We start from the raw sequence: 14,229 nt of genomic DNA, 5'->3' as shown, positions 1-14,229 counted from the left end.
ATTACTATGGTAAAACTAATAATACAAAATTATTACATTATGTTATATTATAAACTTTTTCTTTTGTAATTTCCTTGGGCTACCGCCGGTAGCCCGCAAAATACGCCCCTGACAAATACAAAATAACAAATATTTACGTTTACCTCGCTTCCCGTTCCCTTGGAAACCAAACCATAGATGATGATGACCAAAGAGAAAGTTGACAGAGGCATCAACAGAAAATATGAAATTTCTCGCAAAAAACAAGAGTTAGTTCATAAAAATATCTTCAACGGTTTAGGAACTATATCGAAAAACATTCATGTCTGCAAAAGTGGGCGTGGTCAGAAAAGACATGCAATCAATTATATGCTCATTAAACATCCACTTTTGGTCCGAATAGATTATAAACCGCATATTCGCATTCAGAACACTTCAAACAACAATAAACACCAGAAATCCAAAAATCCATATTTTGAACCATAAACAAAGGCTTGCTTACCTTAAAGATATATGCTTAGTTTATAATATATATATAGTCTATATATATTATATGGTTAGGTTTTATTTTCGGAACAATTTGTCAATATAACAATGGTTTAATTGATTAGACTAATCTGCTTTTAATAAATGTTGCAGTTCTATGGATTGAATTAACAATAATAATCAAAGCTTCACTATATTGCCCAAAGAGGAAATATCTGAGTTCACAACATTAAGCCAACAACTCTTTGTACTTTATTTAATTAGAAATGTTTCCTTGCATACAACAAAATAAATACAGTATACCGTGGACTGTGTTCTGTGTCTGTCACCAGACTCAAAGCCAATGAGAGGTGCGAAACAGATCTGTAACAAAAGCTGTTTGATCACACATGTATAATAATCTATAGCACCTTTAGTTTCATTCAAGCACTTCAAGTTGGAATGCGGCTTTTGGGAAGTAGTTAAAAATGTTCACATATTTATAAACAAGCACAAAATAATTGGACATTAAAGTCTCTGAAGAAATCTGTTAATTTTCTTTCCCTTCTTTCAATGTTGCACGGAAATACTAAAAGATCAGTGCAAATGACAGAAATCCTGTTCTCAATAGGGCCACACATTTCAGATACAATTTATGCCTTCGGCAAAATTGCATGTGTAGTGATATAATATTGTGTCCCACATATCAGATTGAATCATAATTACTGTAACTTAAAATGGAGTTCATTTGATCGCAGTTTATACAAATTAAAATGGGAAAACAATTGTAATATTATATATATATATATATATATATAGTTTCAAAGTTAATTCTAAGTTAGATGTTCTTAAAGTGTACACTTCAGAAACAGTGTTCAATAACTTAACATCCTCATTTGTTATAAAACATCTAAAGTCAGAAAGTCATTATGGACGACTGTGAAACTACAGGGCAATCAGCTGGGATTGGGTCTGTGGCACAGCATTTTTGCTCTTGTTACACTGTGCTATTGTCTTCCACAATTCGAAAGACACCTGATACTATGAAGGCGGTTTGAACAACAATTTTCTGGTGTTGATGACCTAAGTCATGCAACTGTTCACTATTTAATAGACAAATTTCGGAGAAACTGAAAATTTTATAGAAAAAAAAAATCCATCCATAATATTGAGTGCTTACCGAGGAAACTCTGGATGACAATGCATTTTGATTAAAAGATCTCTTAGGTAGCTGGCTGAACATACAGGAATTTCCTACAGTTCAGTTCAAAAAGGAACAAAATTATTGAAACTAAAACTCTCTGAAGTTAAAGTGATCCAAGAATTAATACCAGGTGATCCTGTTTCTAAGCGCAGGTTTCGTGAGTGGATTTTGACCTATGTTTATGACGGAGAGAGAGATTCTTCCCCTATTTTCTTTTCAGACAAGTCTGGTTCCACCTGCGTGAATATATAAATTCACAAAACAACCACTATTGTAGCATAGAAAAACCACACCTACCCATTAACGGCCTCTTCACGACCAGAAAATCAGTGTCTGATGTGCTGTTAGTGGCAAATGAATTATAGGGCCAGTTTTTTCAAGCAAATGCTGATAGGTACGTTAGTTTGATTTTGTAACCCTCTTTTCCAATCAAATGACTAAAAGGAAGTGTAATTTCGCTTCTTTCAATAGGATTCTGCAACAGAACATGTCACTAATATTTCTTTACAAGCAATTCTTGATGTGAATAATTTCGAAGGAAAAATTGTTCCGGGGCCGGGTTTCGAACCCGGGACCTTTGGTTAAATGTACCAACACTCTACCAACTGACCTACCCGGGAACTCTACCCGACACCGATCCAATTTTTCCCTCTATATCCACAGCCCTCAAAGTAGGCTGACAACCGTCAAGCAACCAACATTGAGTGCACACTAACTCTGTGTGACTTAAATTGTGGTTTTCTGTTAACGAACAGTGACGTGTATTATGCAAATCAAGCTTTCAAGTATGTACAGTTGGTAGAGCGTTGGTACGTTTAACCAAAGGTCCCAGGTTCGATACCCAGCCCCAGAACAATTTTTCCTTCGAAATTATTCAAATCAACCTCAGTTGGTAGACCGTTGGTACGTTTAACCAAAGGTCCCGGGTTCGATACCCGGCCCCGGAACAATTTTTCCTTCGAAATTATTCAAATCAACTTTACAGGGAGTTATACTTGAAAGCTTGATTTGCAATTCTTGATGTGTTTGAAGACAGAGTGATTACCATTAATGTGTGGCCTTCACGATTCCCTAATCTTACACTCTGTGACTATTATCTCTGGGATACACTGAAGGAAAGAGTGTACAAAACAAACATATTTGCCTTAGACAAACTGGAGAATATTAGACAGGAAAGAGCCACCATATCACGATATGAACTCCAACGAGTGATGGATAAGTGAAGGGGTGTGAATGATATAGTCATAAACCACACAGACAAAATTTTACAGGACAGCATGTTAAAAGTTTAGAGTCCAATGTTATCAAATGCGATACCATAATTTCTTCGGCATATACTTACGTCATTTGTTCAGTAATTTTATAACATTTTACTAGTAGCTTCCGCATATGTGTAAGAAATGAACTCGCACAAAAAGCTATTTTTGTTAAAAGTGTGACTTTGGACTAACTCATTCTCACCCCTTCAATTTCTTAAGCAGATATCAAAAATATAAACAGAAAAGAAAGGAAGGAAATTTCAACATCTTCTTGGATAAATGAAGTGAGTAAAACACTTTTTCACTGTGAATAGCCATGATGGATGGCTAGTGGCATGAGTCCGCATGCCAAGAGCAAAAATGGCATGTTGTGGAACCTGCCCCAGCTGAACACCCAGTATGTGATATCCCCTGTATATTTTATTAGTTAATACATTCTTGCAAAACATGCACTGACCTCACTTCATCCTATTTCTTAAATTAAGGCTGTTTATATGGTATTTGAAAATTGCATATCTACAATGAATAACAAATATTTTATTTCTTACTAAAACAATATTGTAAACACAACAAAAATTATATGCATAATACAATAAACAGTGCTACTGACCATTACAACATGTACATAGTTTTATTCGCAATATCTACAATAGGGAACAGATGTTACTAGAAATGCCAGGCACAGACGTTATTTCTATTGTTCTTCAGCTTTGTTCACACTTTCCACTTTTAGGTTTGCTCTTTTTGTAGTACGAGTCACATAAGCCTAGTAAGATCATAACATTATCCCTAGAATTAAAAAAGCTAATGAACAATAAAAAATTCAAGACTTAGGCCTCTTCAACAAACTGTTATTGAAGTATTGTCTGGCAGTTGTCGCCCTATGTAATCAGTATACTACCGATTGTATAGGAATGAATGTTTTATTGCTGGAGACAATTGCAACATGTGAATGTAAGTCAATGTTAAATTCTAATCTATAGTATGTCTAACGACACTAATTTTCACAAATTCCTTGAAGAACTCCAAAAATGTTCAATGTTATAATTCAAAGGTGGTTAAAAAAAATAAGGGTAAATTTTTTCTTTTCTCAAGATGGGTAAATTCATCTGATGATAAAACGCAGAATGGGATTTATTTATACCATGAAGAAGATGACAGTGTTTGTCCTTTAAATCTATCTATCACTGACAGACTTTCCTTTCGATCCTGTAGTTCTTGTCATACTTCTGCAATTCCTTTTGACCTTCCTTGGCTTCACATTCTTTAACCACAACAGAATGTTGTTTCTCTTCATTTAATCTTCTAAGGATGAAACTATTACATTAACACTATTTTTCACAGACAGTGTATATTACCAATCTGTTGTACAGATGAATAAACACTGCATTCTGCGTTAGTTTCACTGTCTTTAAAGAAGGGACATTGTCCTTACTTTCTCGTTTAAGCCTCGTGTATCCTAATGAAACAACAGAAATGTTCCTATAAATAATTTTCAGACTGATAAGAAAAATGAAAAATTATGCTGTCGTTATTAAAAAGCCCTAATTTTTGGTGTAAAAATAATTATAAACTGGCGTAATTACACTTTAAAAACTTGACAATGAATTTAATACAAGTTGAAATGTGTCTGTAGTTAGTCACAGTGGAACTTAGTAACAGAAGAAGAAAAAGGAGGAAAAAAATTCACATTCATGATAAAGAACTTCGTGTTTGTCTTGTAAGGTTGCGGTAGATTACCACAGAATACAAAATGGCAGTGTAGAATAGACAGTTTTCCTAACAGCATTCATAGAATATAATGCTACTTTAGATTCACAAAGTTTCTGCTACTTGAATGCACAACAGGTGGTGTTATCTATCAATGCTATTAAAAATAACGATATAATAAGCAGATTCTATAACATATGGCTTCGTGGTCTAGTGATCAGCATTCTTGACTATAAATCATGAGGTTCAGGGTTCAATCCTCATCCTGAGCACGGAGATTCGTCCTTAAAGAGACTATTTAACACTTTCACTAGAAAAATAGTTTTCTGGAACTCTTAAAGTTCCAAAAGTTATGTGAGAGATTGTTCATTAAAAGCACATTAGTGCTCCCTTATTAGAAATAGCTGTAATTAGAAATGAGATAAAAACATTAAGGATTTAAAATTATAGAAACGAAGTTTTTATGTAATTTTTCTTGTTACAGTGGGTTTGGTTTATTTTCAGTCTCAGCCAAATCATTTGATTTAATGTTCACTATAATTTACTTATATTTTTTAAGTAATAACGTAAGTTTAACTTTCTTTTGTATGCTTACGTCATTCTGTCAAATTGATAATTACAGGTAGAAAAGTGTCTGTAATCTGCGATTATTTAAGAGAAGTAACAAATTCTTTTCACGCATCTGGAACAACTTCTAGCTAAATACCCATTTCATATCTTACACATGTCTCTAATTAGTATTCACACCAATTGAGGAGTTTATTTTCAAAACGATCCTTTTCCATTCCCATAACTTTGTGGGACTCTCCCTTTGAGAGAGGAAAAGAGATTAAGGGTGTTTGAGAATAAGGTTCTTAGGAAAATATTTGGGGCTTAGAGGGATGAAGTTACAGGAGAATGGAGAAAGTTACACAACGCAGAACTGCAAGCATTGTATTCTTCACCTGACATAATTAGGAACATTAAATCCACACATTTGTGATGGGCAGGGCATGTAGCACGTATGGGCGAATCCAGAAATGCATATAGAGTGTTAGTGGGAGGCCGGAGGGAAAAAAACCTTTGGGGAGGCCGAGACGTAGATGGGAGGATAATTTTAAAATGGATTTGAGGGAGGTGGGATATGATGGTAGAGACTGGATTATTCTTGCTCAGGATAGGGATCAATGGCGGGCTTATGTGAGGGCGGCAATGAACCTCCGGGTTCCTTAAAAGCCAGTAAGTAAGTAAGTATAACTTTATGGGAAATCACGAAAAACGTTTTTAGATCTAAAATTTCTTACTGGCTAGGAAAGAGACATTATAAACCATTTAGAATCAAATGGGAGCAGGAGACTTTTCGATTCCAAAACTGGAACTAATATTTTGTCGCAAATTCTGCTGTTAACAAGAGTCAGTTTGATTTCAATACCGGTACTCACTTTTAACACAAAATTTTTGTGTCCTGAAGTCAAATCACGACAATTGTACGTAATAGAGTTATAATTGAAGAATGCATGGACACAGGAAGCTCATTTTCGTTATCAGGTGGACAAGTGACGTTCTGAAAATGAGCACCTCAATTATAACACTCATAACCAGCTGAGTGCTCTATTTGAGTATTCAACAAAGGCATTTCGTTGGTTTTTATATAATGCTAGAAATTGGAGTGCCACGGCTGATGGTCATGACAAAGCAAACATTTTTCAGGTCAGATTCTCTGAGTTCTGCCCGAACAGGACAGTGATACAGAACATGTTTTGCTGTTTCGCTTTATAACTTATACCTACAGCAGTCCGCATTATCAGCTAAATCCATTCTGTGCAAGTGCTTCTTTAAGGTACAATGGTCCATAAAAACTCGTACAATAAGTTGTTAATTTTTATGCGATAAATGTAGGGAATATTTGGCTGTCCTTGGTGAGGTGTTATTACACTGGCCTTCCTTGTCAACAGCTGTACCCAACACAGTAATTTTTATGCAAGTAATGTTGGTTAGCATAATGTATATTGTCAGAGAGATAAAGACTGCAGGTTCTGGCCCCCAGAAAGTGTGTTCTGTGATCATTTTAGCAGTCTCATATGCTTTTTTCATTGCTCTTACATCATGTTCTTCAATCCATGTGAGATGACTTATCTCTTCGAGATTTATGTAACAGTGTTGTACAATTTCTGAGGTAATTTGAACAAGAGAAAATATTTACGTAGATAAGATATAGTGCATTATAATATTTATAATTTCATAAGAAATTGATTTCATTTCTAAAACAGATAATCTCCTGTTCTCTAACCTGTATTATTATCATTATGTATTAATAGGAACCTGAAAATTTCGCATTTGTGAAATCAGCGAATTTTTAAATTGTGGGATATAAAGTATTTTTCTTCGTCTGTCAGGTGATTTAATTTAGCATGATTTTCTATCTGAATTGAAAATGCGAATTTCCTATCAAATTGCGAAATCACGACAAAAATGCTATTTAAAATAGCAATTTATCATAAAAATGCTATTTAATAGCGATTTATCAGAAAAGTGCATTTTATAATATATACACTAACAGTCAAAAGTTTTCGAGCACCTATCACAACTATGGATTTGTGGTTAAAACAAGGATTTCCTATTGAATATTCTATCATATCATAATGCTAGAGAGAGAGAAAATATTTATTTTGTTGGTATATTTAGTTTTTCCGATGTGTTTGTACATTGAAATAAAGTATATAGTTGTTTTCATAGCTGATCGAAAACTTCTGACCGGTGAGCGACTTTAATTTATATATATTGATAATGAAGGACAGATGATTGATACACATATCGTAATATCGATTATCAAGTTCTATATTCGATACGGGCTTGGCTAAAATGCGTCGCGCCAGTTTACTCAGCCATTTGCTTTTGAGATCACAGCAGAGTTGGATAGTTATTCTAGTTATGTTGGCATAGTTGGTTGAATTTGTGAGACACGTGCTCCTTCGTAAAATGGGTGAACAACTATAACTGCTCATGAAAGAGTATTCCATTCAGGGACTCTATGCTTCAGACGCTAAAACATTTTTTGTAAATTCTCCAATAGCTATATTGGAAAATGAAGCATTTTCAGAATATCGTTTGCGAGTACTGTGGACACCAACAAACAATGTTGACAGTGAACGTGTTTTATCACAGTATGGTGCTGTTGTTTCAGACAGACAATGTAATTTGAAGGAGGAAAACGTTGAACTGTTCACAATGTTATCTTTTGAGAAATGAAAGGTAGAAAGCACAAAATTTCCTTCGGAAAGAAGTAGATGATAATTTTGAGAGAAATAGATGCTAATTTTGATGAAAATAGATGCTAAAAATTGAGGTCCCTATGTATTAAAATATGACATGTTTGCCAGAAATCAATGTCAGTTTCTTCTCACTCGAAGGGAAGTTTACATTGTTGTTGTTGTTGATGTTGTCTAGTGCCTTGCATTTGGCAATGAAGCCATTAGCAGTCGTGCTTTCCAATACTTTTGAACTGTAGTTTCTTCTGATCTTAATGCTTCACAGGTCTTCAAGTGGTCTTCATTCATTTCTGCTGGATCGTTACACAGGACACATACGGGTGAAGCTGAGATACCTATTCTGTAGAGATGACTTGCTAGACAGTCATGATTTGTCAATAGTCTGAAGGCTGCAACTGCTGTTTTCCTTGGTCTCTGGGGGATTATATCTGGGTTGGAAAGTAGTGTAATCCATTTTTTGTCTTTAGCATTTGATTCTATTTCTTGTAGGTATGAATGAGAAAATTTTGTAGTGATCAAGCGTTTTATTGAGGAATATGAGAAATTAAATTTAGACTTTTGTTTTATTGTTGTGCCTTTCTTGGCAAGTGTGTCTGCAGTTTCACTCCCCATGACTCCACAGTGTGCTGGAATCCATTGGAGATGGACAATCTTATTAACTTTTTGGAGTTGTGTTAACATTTTGTAGCATTCTCTTATTTTTGTTGACTTCTTTGTAGCATTTGAACATATTCCCTGAATTACAGCTTTAGAATCTGAAAGAATTACTGTCTTGTTATATTTATTTAAGGGAAGATTTAATAATAATTGTCGGAGAGCAATGTGTATAGCCTCTATTTCACCATCATAATTTGTTGTGTCTCTGCCAACAGAATGATAAAAGGAAAAATGGGTACATGTAACTCCAGCTCCAGTAAGGTTTTCTGTGGTTGATCCATCAGTATATATGTGTAGCCATTCTTCTGTAGGGTATCTAGTATTGATCGTTTCCAGTGCTAGAAGCTTTTGTATTTCTTTTGGTGTGTCTGATTTACTTATTTCCTCCATTAATTCTAAACTGAAGGTAGGTTGCAATAATTCCAATGGATTTTCTCTTATAAATAAATTTTCTCTGGTGTTAGGAATGTTCAATTTGGATTTAATCTGTGTTACCTTTTCTAGGAAACTACTATGAGTTTTAAGGATTGAAGAAGGGAAGTTCTCTTCTGTCCATCTAGAGTTTGGCAGTCGTAACATTTTCTCATGTTGGAGCAGTGCTTGTTCTTCTATTTTTGTTGTTATTGATGGGATCCATGTTAAGGCAAGCATGGCATCAACAGGTGTGGATTTAACTGCTCCAGTGATTAGGCGAAGAGCCTGATTTTGTATTTGTTCAAGTTTATTGATGTTAGCATGTGCTGCTGTTATTAAAGCTTCAGAACAGTACAAGAGGTTTGGTTTAATATACATTTTGTATGTTGTATTAAGGACTCCCCTTGACCAGCCCCATTTAGCACCAGCTAATCTTTTCAGGATTTGCAGTTTCTTGTCAACCTTTTCTGAGATGTTTGTTATATGTTTTTTCCAACTAAGTTTTCTGTCGAAAGTGATGCCCAAGTATTTGGCATCATCAACTGCTCTGAGTGGTTTATCATTATAATATATGTTAATATTCACTGGTTTATATTTTAGTGTAAATAATTCATAAGTTGTTTTTTCTACATTAATAGTCATGAGGTTTTTGGAGCTCCATTCATGTACTTTGTTTAGGGCTATTTCTATTCTGTCTTTAATTAATTTAGTTTTTTTTGGAGAGCCTGGAGTCAAAATGACTACGTCATCAGCAAATAAAGCAATTTTGGTTTCTGAAGTTTGTATTATTGATGGAAGGTCGTTTACATAAATATTAAAGAGCGTTGTGCTCAGAACAGCACCTTGTGGAAGTCCTCGGTGTGTTTGTTTATATTTGGAATTGTATGTATTATATTTTGTATTACTATTAAGTAGGTTGTAGTATTCTAGGAACCAGTTAAGTCTAGATGCTACCATTCTTTCCATCACTTTTGCAATAACGCTGGTTAAAGATATTGATCTGAAGCTATTAATATTGTTTGAAGGTTTATTTTTCTTTAAAATCGGGATGATAATGGCTTTTTTCCAGTCGGATGGTACAGTCATTTTCCAACATGTGTTATACAGTTTAAGTAGATTTCTTTTCCTTTCCTTCCAAGGTGTTTAATAAACTCTGGGTGGATCTTGTCAGGTCCTGGAGATTTTTTGTTCTGTAATTGATCTATTGCTAGATCCAGTTCTGTGTCGTTAAAATCTTGAATGAAAATATAATTTTGTATATCTTTTGGTTTATTAGTTTCTCTGATAGTTTTTTGGATAGTTTTATCGTCTTTCTTGTATGCTTGGGGTATTCTTTGAGACTGAGCATAAAATTTGTTAAGGGATTCTGCTATTTCCCTATCTGTAGTTAAGCTTTTGTTATTATATTGTAATGGTTCTGTTGTATTTTTTGATAATTTTGTTTTATTAAGAAATTTGTAGATTTTATTTCCAACTTTCCTATAGTCCATATGTTCTACAAAATTTGTGAAACTGGTCTTCTTTGCTGTAATTAATTCTTTCTTAAAAGCGGCTGCTTTTCTTCTCCAGTTTTGTACATCTTCTGGACACTTGGTTCTTTCGGCTTTGACTCTTGCTATATTTCTTTCGTGTTTTAACTTAGATAAAGACGGAGACCAAAAGTAGCTATATTTCTTTAACTTTCTTTTGGGAATATGTTTTTTGGCTGCTGTCAATAATATTTCACAAATTTTTTTTATTCATTTCATCTGTTGACTTGAACTCTGATTCTAGCAGTATATTACACCTCCCTTCTATCTCATTTTGGAAATTGGACCAATCTGCTTTTTTAAAATTCCAAGAAGTTTTTATTTTTGGTTTATTACTTACATTGTACAATGCAGAGATTTTGTTGCTTGTAAAAATTTTAACAGAACCAATGACACAGTTAATTTCATAATAATAAATAAACTACCTTACTTACAAATGGCTTTTAAGGAACCCGAAGGTTCATTGCCGCCCTCACATGAGCCCACCAGCGGTCCCTATCCTGTGCAAGATTAATCCAGTCTCTATCATCATACCCCACCTCCCTCAAATCCATTTTAATATTATCCTCCCATCTACGTCTCGGCCTCCCTAAAGGTCTTTTTCCCTCCGGTCTCCCAACTAACACTCTATATGCATTTCTGGATTCGCCCATACGTGCTACATGCCCTGCCCATCTCAAACGTCTGGATTTAATGTTCCTAATTATGTCAGGTGAAGAATACAATGCGTGCAGTTCTGTGTTGTGTAACTTTCTCCATTCTCCTGTAACTTCATCCCGCTTAGCCCCAAATATTTTCCTTAGCACCTTATTCTCAAACACCCTGAACCTATGTTCCTCTCTCAGAGTGAGAGTCCAAGTTTCACAACCATACAGAAGAACCGGTAATATAACTGTTTTATAAATTCTAACTTTCAGATTTTTGGACAGCAGACTGGATGATAAGAGCTTCTCAACCGAATAATAACACGCATTTCCCATATTTATTCTGCGTTTAATTTCCTCCCAAGTGTCATTTATATTTGTTACTGTTGCTCCAAGATATTTGAATTTTTCCACCTCTTCGAAGGATAAATCTCCAATTTTTATATTTCCATTTCGTACAATATTCTGGTCACGAGACATAATCATATACTTTGTCTTTTCGGGATTTACTTCCAAACCGATCGCTCTACTTGCTTCAAGTAAAATTTCCGTGTTTTCCCTAATCGTTTGTGTATTTTCTCCTAACATATTCACGTCATCCGCATAGACAAGAAGCTGATGTAACAAGTTCAATTCCAAACCCTGCCTGTTATCCTGAACTTTCCTAATGGCATATTCTAGAGCGAAGTTAAAAAGTAAAGGTGATAGTGCATCTCCCTGCTTTAGCCCGCAGTGAATTGGAAAATCATCAGATAGAAACTGACCTATACGGACTCTGCTGTATGTTTCACTGAGACACATTTTAATTAATCGAACTAGTTTCTTGGGAATACCAAATTCAATAAGAATATCATATAATACTTCCCTCTTAACGGAGTCATAAGCCTTTTTGAAATCTATGAATAACTGATGTACTGTACCCTTATACTCCCATTTTTTCTCCATTATCTGTCGAATACAAAAAATCTGATCAATAGTCGATCTATTACGCCGAAAACCGCACTGATGAAATAAGCTACCACGTAGGCAAAAATGTTATCAATTTAAAGATGTGAACAATGCAATATATTATAATCAATAAAAAAACATAAGACCAGACTCCAAAATTTAATGTTCATTCATAATGATTTTTCAGTAGAATTACATATGTGCTTTAATCAAAATATGTAGTTTTGTCTTCTTTTGCTGGTTGTGTAAATAAGTTTCCAAGTGTTTCACAAATATCAATTCTCATAGACTTCGTTCCAGTAATTATATTCTGGAGATACGAATTTTAGATCTATTGAAATTCAACATATCCGAGATACATTGACTTACATTCCAATAATGCAGATTGTGTACAAGATTGCAACCCCAGCTACGTATGTTACAACTATTTGCAAAATATAAAATATGTAATAAACCTAAACAAAATGTAACATTCTACTCAGTCGAAGGTCAAGGGAATAGAAGAAAATGGGAGTATAGGATTTGATATTTCTACTTCCAGTGCTGTTGCCATACAGTCACTTGCAGTGTCAAATTCACCTAAAGACTCCAATACCTTTCCTAAATTGTACCTGAAAAGAAAAAAAAGATTAGTTCAATTACAGATGCAATATTATCAAAAGAAGTTTTTTTTTTTTTTTCAATATGATTAAAGTAGTAAATTCAACAATATGGAACTTCACATCTTGTCTGAATACCAAAATTTGTTCCTGCAAGTGTACAAGTTTGCATAGTATTTTGTGTTACAAGTGTTATTTTAAATCTAAAGTTCACAATTTCTCTACATACTATTACTAATCCCACCATCAGCAATGCCTTGTTAGTCTCCATCTTATGATTCCATCACTGAAGACATTACAGCTAAACATGTACAAGAATCTCAACTGAGACTTAAGATAAAACTCGTAAGAGAATTACAGTACTGGTCCTGTATTCTAATGATCAGATTTTAATACAAGATAACGCAAATCAATTAATAAGACATTCAAGTAAAGTTAAAAAATAACTTCAATCAATATATGAAACGTGCATTTCCAAAACGTTGTAAGTGCCAATTTGTAAAGTTTACAGTAGGAACAAAAATAGTTTCATACAGTACATACAATGTTGTGACTTGCGCACCCTGAAAGTACACTACTTTATTACTTTGAGCAGCACTTTCTTCATAACCTTTTGTAATATTTTCAAACATGGCACCTACAACTGAGATATGTGAAAAAATAAATTTTTCCCAGTATCGGCACTTGCAACATTATGGAAATGCACACTTCATATGACATTAGAACAAGATCTCATGTAGAATATTATTTTAGGCAACGAAATAACATATCTGCAAGAGGAGACTATGAATATAAACTCAAAAACTGTAATAAAATCTGGTGTACATTGAGAAACACAAACAGTGTTTTATAAAACTTCACATTGAAGCCAAAAGGCTGTTAAACTTCTCAGCAACAAATATAAGATCGTCGTATTCCAAATAATTTCCTCATATCTAGTACAAATTGTATTAGCTAGATGAAAGAAATAGAACTTCTTCAGCCAACCAAAACGTTAGATATAACACACAAACATGCTTTTTTATGTTAAAACCAACCCAAACAAAATTTACAATACTACACTACTACAACAACAAATACAAGAGAAAACTGAGGAAAATATCTAATAAAGCTAGGAAAAATATGAAAACTAACCAAGAAATGAAGGCACAACATACTTCAGGTTATCTATATGGCACAATTGTCCTTCTGCCTACCTACTCAAAGCCTTTGTAAAGAACTTTGTAGTCTTATTAACAATCAACACAAAAATAAAGAAAAGCATACACATCCTTACACACACCCTAGTGATTCTCAACAGGGAGGCCATGGCCCCCTAGGGATTCGAAAAGTAGTTAATGGGGGGGGGGGCACAAACAAATGAATAATAACAATAATCTCTCCATTATAGGACTTTCTATAGTGCTGTAGTTATATCCTCAACCAAACAAAAAAATTATCATATTGTTCATTTAATTTTTTCTTCCATTGTTCCCTAACTAATGTATCTGGATCTTGCAGTCCTTTCAGTTGCATATTTCTAATAATAACAGTAATTTTTAAATGTTGTTCTATGGAAATTTAAACATCACAC

General features: G+C 34.1%; 1 pseudogene; it reads right to left on the bottom strand.

The window, feature by feature from the left end:
• Positions 1 to 1,298: 1,298 nt before the first annotated feature.
• Positions 1,299 to 14,229, bottom strand: part of LOC138703009 (tetratricopeptide repeat protein 7B-like) — a 47,263-nt pseudogene continuing 34,332 nt past the window's right edge.

The sequence above is a fragment of the Periplaneta americana genome, chromosome 1 (assembly GCF_040183065.1).
Source record: "Periplaneta americana isolate PAMFEO1 chromosome 1, P.americana_PAMFEO1_priV1, whole genome shotgun sequence".
Taxonomy (NCBI): domain Eukaryota; kingdom Metazoa; phylum Arthropoda; class Insecta; order Blattodea; family Blattidae; genus Periplaneta; species Periplaneta americana.
This window is presented reverse-complemented; position numbering and strand designations above follow the sequence as displayed.